The sequence below is a fragment of the Rhinoraja longicauda genome, chromosome 16 (assembly GCF_053455715.1).
Source record: "Rhinoraja longicauda isolate Sanriku21f chromosome 16, sRhiLon1.1, whole genome shotgun sequence".
In the NCBI taxonomy this organism is placed as follows: domain Eukaryota; kingdom Metazoa; phylum Chordata; class Chondrichthyes; order Rajiformes; family Arhynchobatidae; genus Rhinoraja; species Rhinoraja longicauda.
Genome location: NC_135968.1, coordinates 16,019,636 through 16,029,119, shown reverse-complemented (window position 1 = coordinate 16,029,119; position 9,484 = coordinate 16,019,636).

Below are 9,484 nucleotides of genomic sequence, written 5' to 3'. Positions count from 1 at the left end.
TTTGAGGAAGAGCCAAGGCTGAACCAATCTCACCATGTGCCGTCTCGGGGTGAGGGGTAGGCCGCTGCAGGGTGTATCTCCGGGACAACGTGCGGGCCAAGTCTCCATCGTTGAAGCTGAGCTCCTGGAGAGATGATCGCTGGTGCTTCGTTCTCCGCACACACGGAGCTCTCCGTTTCTCCAGCTGAATTTGGACGGGACGGGACGGGACGGGGGGGGGGGGGGGGGGGGTGGAACGATGTTCCATGATCCACATTTCACCTACTGTTCAAACTGAAAGAATTCCATAGATTCACAACTCTCTGGGTGAAAAGGTTTTTCCTCATCTCAGCCCTAAATGGCCTACCCATTATTCTTAAACTGTGACCCCTAGTTCTGGACTCCCACATCATCGGGAACATTTTTTCTGCAGCTAGCCTGTCCAATCCTTGAAGAATTATATATGTTTGCATAAGATCCCCTCTCATCCGTGTAAATTCCAGTGAGTACCAGCCCATTTGACCCATTCTTTCATCATATGCAAGTCACGCTATCCCGGGAATTAACCTGGAATTACGCTGCACTCCCTCAATAGCAAGACTGTCCTTCCTCAAATTAGGACCAAAATTTTAGAGCCCAAAATTGCACACAATACCCCAGGTGCGGTCTCACCAGGGCCCTGTAGATCAGTAGTAGGACCTCCTTGCTCCTAAACTCAAATCCTCTCGCAATGAAGCTCTCTTCACTGCCTGCTGTACCTGCATGCTTACTTTCAGTGACTGATGTACAAGCACACCCAGGTCTCGTTGCACCTCCCCTTATCCTAATCTGACACCATTCAGATAATAATCTGCCTTCCTGTTCTTGCCACCAAAGTGGATAACCTCACATTTATCCACATTATACTGCATCTGCCATGCATCAGCCCACTCACCCAACCTATCCAAGTCACCCTGCAGCCTCATAGCATCCTCATCTCAGCTCACACTGCCACCCAGCTCCGTGTTATCCGCAAACTTGGAAATGTCACATTTAATTCCCTCATCTAAATCGTTAATATATATTGTAAATAACTGGAGTCCCAGCAATGAGCCTTGTTGCACCCCACTAGTTTCTGAACAGTCCTTCCATAAGCTAGGGTACTGTCCGATTCACCTTTACCCCATTGCGGACATTGGACTTTGTCTGTAGAACTAATGTGCTACAATGCTGAGAACTATATGCTACATTCTGTATCTTCCCCTTTGCTCTACCGATTGTACTTGAGTTTGACTTGATTGTATTTATGTGTAATATTATCTGATATGATTGAATAGCATGGAAAACAAAGCTCTGCGCTATAGCTCGGTACACATGACAATAATAAACCTAGACCTAAAGACTTTTAGGCAAAATATATTTTCAGAGAAATGGTTGGTTTGAAAGCTGATCTGACCTACATCCCAGAGTTAAAGAAGTAACTGCAGACACATTGGCTATCATTTTCCAAATTCTGTAGATTGATTATTAAATTGTTCCTGGGGATTGGAAGGTTCTAATTAATTCAGCAGAGGTGTGACGAATCCATGTCCCACAAATTAAGAAAGAAGGGGGTTTTAGTTTAATTTTAGTTTTAGAAACAGCATGGAAACAGGCCCTTCAGCCCACCAGGTCCATGCTAACCATCGATCACCCATACACCAGTTCTTTGTTATTCCACGTTTGCATACTATACACTCGGAACAATTTACAGAAGCCAATTAACCTACAAACTAGCACATCTTTGGGATATGGGAGGAACCTGGAGCACCCGAAGAAACCCCACAGGGTCACAGGAAGACGTGCAAACTCTACACAGACAGCACCCAGGGTCAGGATCAAACCCAAGTCTCTGGCGCTGTGAGGCAGCAGTTCTACCAGCTGCGCCACCATGCCATCCCATGGGGTGAAAATGAGGGCTCAGGTTTAAGGTGAGAGGAAGTAGTTTTGTCAAAGAATTTGCCAGGTTTATTTTACACCAGCTTTGGTAGGTTTGGTACCCCAGTCAGCATCAATAGTGCTGAAGTGGAGATGGTCAAGTGCTTCATGGGGAGAAAGGGGTCGTTGGGAGGAGGGGTCGGTGAGGGCGTAGAGTCGGTAGAGGGGAGAGGGGTCAGTGGGGAGAGAGGTCAGTGGGGAGAGGGATCAATGAGGAGGGAGGTCAGTAGGGAGAGGGGTCAGTGGGGAGAGGGGTCAGTGGGGAGAAGGATCAATTAGGAGGGAGGTCAGTAGGGAGAGGGGTCAGTGGGGAGGGAGGGAGAGGGGTCAGTGGGGAGAGGGGTCAGTGGGGGAGGGGTCAGTGGGGGAGGGGTCAGTGAGGAGAGGGGTCAGTGGGGGAGAGGGGTCAGTGAGGAGGGAGGTCAGTGGGGAGAGGGGTCAGTGGGGGAGGGGTCAGTGGGGGAGGGGTCAGTGGGGGGAGGGGTCAGTGAGGAGAGGGGTCTGTGGGGAGAGGGGTCAGTGGGGTGAGGGGTCAGTGGGGTGAGGGGTCAGTGGGGAGGGGTCAGCAGGGAGAGGGGGTGGAGGGGAGAGGGGTCAGTGAGGGAGAGGGATCAGTGGGGGGAGGGGTCAGTGGGGGAGGGGTCAGTGGGGAGAGGGGGTGGAGGGGAGTGGGGGCGGTGGGGGGAGGGGTCAGTGAGGGAGAGGGGTCAGTGAGGGAATGGGGTCAGTGAGGGAGAGGGGTCAGTGAGGGTGAGGGGTCAGTGAGGGAGAGGGGTCAGTGGGGAGAGGGGTCAGTGGGGAGAGGGGTCAGTGGGGAGAGGGGTCAGTGGGGAGAGGGTCCGTGAGGAGAGGGGTCAGTGGGGGAGTGGGGTCAGTGGGGAGAGGGGGTCAGTGGGGAGGGCTCAGTGGGACGAGGGGTTGGAGGGGAGAGGGGGCGGTGGGGGAGGGGTCAGTTACGGAGATGAGTCAGTGAGGAGTGGGTCGGTGGGGGAGAGGGGTCAGTGAGGGAGAGGGATCGGTGAGAGAGGGGGGTCGGTGCGTAGTGGGTCGGTGGGGGAGAGGGGTCAGTTGGTAAGGAGTGGTGTCAGTGGGGAGTGGTCAGTGGGGAGAGGGTCAGTGAGTGAGGTGGGATTGAGGAAGAGCCATGGCTGAACCAATCTCACCATGTGCCGGCCCGGGGTGAGGGGTAGGCTGCTGCGGGCTGTGTCCCTGGTACAACGTGCGGGCCAAGTCTTCATTGTTGAAGCTGAGCTTCTGGAGAGATGATCGCCGGTGCCTCGTTCTCCGCACACACGGAGCTCTCCGTTTCCCTAGCTGAGTTTGGACTGGACGGAGGTGTGGACCAATGTTCCATGATCCAAATTTCACCTGCTGTTTAAACTGAACTGATCAACTCGCGAACCTTTGTTTGACACAACGTCCAGGCAATACCCAGGACTGCAGAGGAAAAAAAGTGCAAGTTTGCAAAGAGGTAGTTTGGTTGGTCGGGACTGCACCATAGCTTATGGGAGGTGCGTTCAGTAGTCTGATAACAGCAGAGAAGAAGCTGTTACTAAATCTGGTGGTACGTGCTTTCTGCCCAATTTAGTTTAGTTTAGTTTAGAGATACACCGCGGAAAAAGGTTCTTCGGCCCACCAGGTCCGTGCCGACCAGTGATCTCGACATATTAACACTATCCTATAACACACACACACACACTAGTGACTATTTTTACATTTAGCAAGCCAATTAACATGCAAACCTGTACGCCTTTGGAGTGTGGGAGGAAACCGAAGATCTCGAAGAAAACCCACGCAGGCCGCGGGGAGGACATACAAACTCCGTACAGGCAAAACCCGTAGTCGGGATTAAACCCGGGCCTCTGGGGCTGTAAGGCAGCAACTCTACCGCTGGGCTGTCTAAAGTATGGAAGGTATGTATCATCATAGATGCACGGCTCCTGGCGTGGCTGGGTTGGATGGAGTCACACAGTGTGGAAACAGGACTTTCAGCCCAATTTGACCACACCACCCAACAAGTCCCATCTACACTAGTCCCACCTGCCTGCGTTTGGCCCATGTCCCTCCAAACCTACCCTATCGATGTACCTGTCTCAATCTTACACGTTGCGATAGTACTTGTCTCCACTATGTGCTCCGGCAGCTCGTTCCATACACCTACTATCCTTTATGTAAAAAAGTTATCCCTCTCAGGTTTTTATTAAATCTTTCCCCTTTCACCTTAAACCCATATACTCCGGTTTTCGATTCCCCTAGTCTGGGCAAGAGACTCTGTGCGTTTACCCGACCTATTCCACTCATGATTTTGTTTACGATCTGATAGCCATCGGACTTGCTTCATAACTTGACTCCCCTTGATCCTGAGTGCAATCCAGTGTCCATCACCTCTGGTCTACAGGATGGTTTCACCAAGTCTCTCCCAACCTCCTGAGGATACAGCTGCTCCAGACCTTCAATGAGTTGCTCAAGCAAGCTGACATTGGTTCACCCCTTCCTCATCGCCAGTGAGCTAGCTGGATCTTCGTGGGTTCTTAAGAACATAAAGAATGCACAGATTAATGCAACGGAGAGCTACAAACTTGCCTTCATTGGAAAGGGTGTTGAGTACAGAAGTTGGGACATCATGATGCAGCTGTACATGTCGTGAGTGAGACCACACTTGCAGTTCTGTGTGCAGTTTTGGTCGCCCAGCTGCCGGAAGGATGTCATTGAGTGTGTCGGAAGGATCTGCAGATGCTGGTACGTACGGAAGATAGATGTGCTGGAGTAACTTAGTGGGTCAGGCAGCATCTCTGGAGAAAAAGGATGTTTTAGGTCGGGACTCTTCTTCAGACCGAGGAACTGTCTATCTAAGAATGTCATTAAGTTGGAAACGGTGCAGAAGAGATTGACCAGGATGTTACCTGGGCTTAATCTGCACTCTCTCTGTAACTGTAACACTATAAGGCTAGAACACTATATATTCTGTAGTCTGGTATATTTTTCTTTGCACTGCCTGTGGTTCTTGTGGGTGGCTCCCATCTCTCGTTGTGCAGAAGATACAAAAGCTTATGAGCACGTCCCACCAGATTCAGGAACAGCTTATTGCCCACTGCTATCAGTTCCATAAACTAGGACGTAGCCCCGATCTTCCAACCTACCTTATTGGGGACATTGGACCTTTTCACTGTAGCTATAACGCTGTAACACTATATTCTGCACTCTGGTATTTTTCTCTTCGCACTATCTGATGTACATGTGTACGGCTTGATTGTACTCATGTAAGGAATTATTTTATCTGGAAAGCACGCAAACAATGTTTTTCATTGTATCTCTGTACACGTGGCAACAATAAACCAAAACAGATTACGGAACGAGATGTATTGACAATAAAAGACACCCAGTGATGGAGATTGAAGGGTCACCTATCCGTGTTCTCCGGAGTTGATGCTGACCCGCTAAGTTACTCCAGCACTCTGTGTCTTTTTTTCCAAACGAGCGCCTGCAGTTCCTTGTATCTACGAGATTGTATCTATTGACAATGTTCTGTCTTCACCCACTGCTGTTCTGAAGGTCTGATTGACCTCTGCATAATTGCATAATTGCATAATTCAGAGCGTTCTCCCCCCTTGTAAAACACGTGTCCGTTCGGAGAGTTACTTTTTGTCTGCTTTCTGGGATCGCCCTTATAAATCCTCATGATGCACTCCTGTGGGAACCGTTGGAGTAGGCACAAGAAATGTGCACGGCCCTGCGATATTGAGCAATGCTTTCAGAAATAAGTAGGAATTTACAAGGGGCGATAAGGCTGATAATATCCCTTTAATGAAAAAATGCATCATTTTGCCGTAATCAAATCTTGCAACGGAACTCAGCCACAATGGAGGCACCGAATGCCGACGCTCCAGTATATCTTGTTTTAAGGAACTTTATATGATGGAGGCCACCTATTTTTCAGAGACTAAGTGACTTTTTGTCTCCGGTTCCTTCAAGAAATTACTTCAATTTTCTAACAATTGATTTATACTGTCAGGCTGCGAGGATATTAAATCCATCTCATGTTGCCTGGCTATGGGAAAGTTCTCATCTAAACTGCAATTTACAGACTCCCGGCCCAATGTAACACTCATAACAGTGAACATTTCTTCCAGATTTTAACAATAATTTTCTTTTAGGGGTTGGGGGGAGAGGGCGTAGGGAGAGAAATTAGAGTCCCTGTTATTTGTTTCAGGAATAGGGAGGATTTTGGCAAACTTTGCTGAAGTTTTTTAAATCATCTTGGGAAGAAAGCTCCATCTAATGATGTTTCTTCCATTTTGTTTCTCGGTGGGACTGTGAATAACCCGAGTCCCAATCAGGAATGGGAATGACCACCGGGATCAGCCTGGGAGGTTCTGAGAGCAACAAGTGGAGATGCCCCAGATGTGAAGTGGTCACGCCGGGAGTGAATTGTTTCAGAGATAGGCACAAAATGCTGGAGTCACTCAGCGGGTCAGGCAGCATATCTGGATAACATGGGTAGGTGACCCTTGTGTCCCAACCCGAAATGTCACCCATCCTTTTTCTCCAGGAATGCTGCCTGACCCGCTGAGTTACTCCAGCACTTTGCGTCTATCTTCAGTCCTTTTTTTCTACTGTGAATTGTTTTGCCCGCTGCTCGAAGACAGCCTAGAACGAACAACGATCAGGCTATTGAACACCACACAACACTGACCTCTGCGATGAACTTGAATTGCTTGAAAGCTACGGCATGGAAACAGACCCTTCAACTCACCGAGTCCATGCCAACCATCGATCTCAAATTCACAGTTTCTTCCCTTCAGTTATCAGGTTTCATAGAAACATAGAAACGTTAAAAAAAATAGGTGCAGGAGTAGGCCATTCGGCCCTTCGAGCCAGCACCGCCATTCAAAATGATCATGGCTGATCATCTAAAATCAGTACCTGCTTTTCCCCCATATCCCGTGATTCCCTTAGCCCTAAGAGCTAAATCTAACTCTTGAAAACATCCAGTGGATTGGCCTCCACTGACTTCTGTGGCAGAAAATTCCACAGATTCACAACTCTCTGGGTGAAGAAGTTTTTCCTCATCTCAGTCCTAAATGGCCTACCCTTTATTCTTAAACTGTGACCCCTGGTTATGGACATCCCCAACATCGGGAAAATGTTTCCTGCATCTAGCCTGTCCAATCCTTTAAGAATTTTATATGTTTCTATAAGATCCCCTCTCATCCTTCTAAATTCCAGTGAATACAAGCCCAGTCGATCCATTCTTTCATCATATGTCAGTCCCGCCATCCTGGAAATTAACCTGGTGAACTTACACTGCACTCCCTCAATAGCAACAATGTCCTTCATCAAATTAGCAGACCACAATTGCACACAATACTCCAGGTGCGGTCTCACCAGGGCCCTGAACAACTGCAGTAGGACGTCCTTGCTCCTAAACTCAAATCTGCTCGCAATGAAGGTCAACATGCCATCAGCTTTCTTCACTGCCTGCTGTACCTGCATGCTTACTTTCAGAGACTGATGTACAAGCACACCCAGGTCTCGTTGCACCTCCCCTTTTCCTAATCTGACACCATTCAGATAATAATCTGCCTTCCTGTTCTTGCCACCAAAGTGGATATCCTCACATTTATCCACATTATACTGCATCTGCCATGCATCAGGCCACTCACCCAACCTATCCAAGTCACCCTGCAGCCTCATAGCATCCTCATCTCAGCTCACACTGCCACCCGGCTTTGTGTCATCCGCAAACTTGGAAATGTCACATTTAATTCCCTCATCTAAATTGTTAATATATATTGTAAATAACTAGGGTTCGAGCACTGAGCCTTGCTACACCCCACTAGTTTCTGAACGGTCCTTCCATAAGCTTGGGTACTGTCCGATTCACCTTTACCCCATTGTGGACATTGGACTTTGTCTGTAGAACTAATGTGCTACAATGCTGAGAACTATATGCTACATTCTGTATCTTCCCCTTTGCTCTACCAATTGTACTTGAGTTTGACTTGGTTGTATTTATGTGTAATATTATCTGATCTGATTGAATAGCATGCAAAACAAAGCTCTGCGCTGTAGCTCGGTACACATGACAATAATAAACCTAGACCTAAAGACTTTTAGGCAAAATATATTTTCAGAGAAATGGTTGGTTTGAAAGCTGATCTGACCTACATCCCAGAGTTAAAGAAGTAACTGCAGACTCATTGGCTATCATTTTCCAAATTCTGTAGATTGATTATTAAATTGTTCCTGGGGATTGGAAGGTTCTAATTAATTCAGCAGAGGTGTGACGAATCCATATCCCACAAATAAAGAAAGAAGGGGTTTTTAGTTTAGTTTTAGTTTTAGAATACAGCATGGAAACAGGCCCTTCAGCCCACCAGGTCCATGCTAACCATCGATCACCCATACACCAGTTCTTTGTTATTCCACATTTGCATCCTATACACTCGGGGCAATTTACAGAAGCCAATTAACCGACAAACTTGCACATCTTTGGGACGTGCGAGGAACCTGGATCACCCGAAGAAAACCCACAAGGTCAACCCACAAGGAGAACGTGCAAACTCTACACAGACAGCACCTGGGGTCAGGATCGAACCCAATTCTCTGGCGCTGTGAGGCAGCAGCTCTACTAGCTGCGCCACCATGCCATCCCATGGGGTGAAAAGGGAGGGCTCAGGTTTAAGGTGAGTGGAAGAGTTCTGTAAAATAATTTGACAGGAAGGTTTATTTTACACAGTGAATGGTTGGTACCCCAGGTGCTGAAGTGGAGATGGTCAAGTGCTTCAGGTTCCTGGGCCTAAATATCACCAACTATTTGCCCTATATTTTCCTAAGGAATTTAAAACTAGAGGGCATAGATTTAAAGTTAGAGGGGGGTGATTTAAGAGGGACCTCGGGGTTAACATTTTCACTCAGAGGACAGTCCGTATCTGGAATGAACTCCCAGAGAAAGCTACCTGTATAAAAGCGGATACAATTATGACTTTTAAAAGAATGGATTTGAGGGCTTTGGGCCAAATGCTAGCTAATGGGACTAGCCCATTATGCCAAAGTGGTCAGCAGGGACAAGGTGGGCCAAAGGGCCTGTTTCCATGCTGTACAGCTCTATGACTCACTATTTTGTAAAGACTAGCAGCCCCAGTGTCTCTCAAAGCAAACGCAAGACAGTTTTTCAGAGAAAGAATATAAGTAGCAATTGGACACAAAGTGCTGGAGTAACTCAGAGGGTCAGGCAGCATCTCTGGCGAACATGGATAGGTGGCATTATGGGTCAGGACCCTTCTTCAGACTGAGATTCAGGGGAGAGGGAAACTAGAGGTATGAAAAGATTCAGAACAAATTAGACATGGCCAAAGGTCCATTGTTGGCTGTAGAGATGATAACACAGGGATATGAACAGCGAAACTAGCAGGACAACAAGAGTGGAGAAGGGACGGAGAGAGAGGGAATGCAAGGGTTACTTGAAATTAGAGAAATCAATATGCATACTGCTGGGTTGTAAGCTGCCCATGCAAAATATATCAGCCCCTGTACTTATTGTAGGGGT